Consider the following 495-nt stretch of genomic DNA (forward strand, 5'->3'; position numbering starts at 1 on the left):
CCTCCGATTTCCTGCTGGTGCTTGCCTCCCATTGGCTAAATCCAAATGTAGCCAAGGGCAAAGGATCTGGAGGACCATGGAGGTCAGCCTCTCAGGAATAGAGGTGGGCACATATGGATCTGGTTGGGGCAGCAAAGGGATGAATAAGGGTGATGTGACCCCAGAGAAGCCCTCCACCCAGGGCATCTTTTCTCAAAGTCTCTTCCCAGCCATCACTACACGGTTTCTCACAGCCAGTGGATCCACCGCCATTCAGCATGTGAACTTCTCTGGCTTTGTTTTCCTCTGCTCAGCATTTCTCCTATTCTCCATTTTCTTCTTTTCTATTTTTCTATTCTTCATCTTCTCTCCTCCCCTTCCTCTTTTCTTGCTCAGTGTCTCTCCTGTTCTTGGAGCCTTTCCCTGCCTAACAAAAGTCCTAAACTTCCACTGAAAACCACAAAGATCTCTTTCATGAACTTTTGTTCCAGTTGAAAAGCAGAAGGATTCAGCAGG

This window comes from Lipotes vexillifer, unplaced genomic scaffold (genome assembly GCF_000442215.2).
Source record: "Lipotes vexillifer unplaced genomic scaffold, Lipotes_vexillifer_v1.1 scaffold1186, whole genome shotgun sequence".
Classification (NCBI taxonomy): domain Eukaryota; kingdom Metazoa; phylum Chordata; class Mammalia; order Artiodactyla; family Lipotidae; genus Lipotes; species Lipotes vexillifer.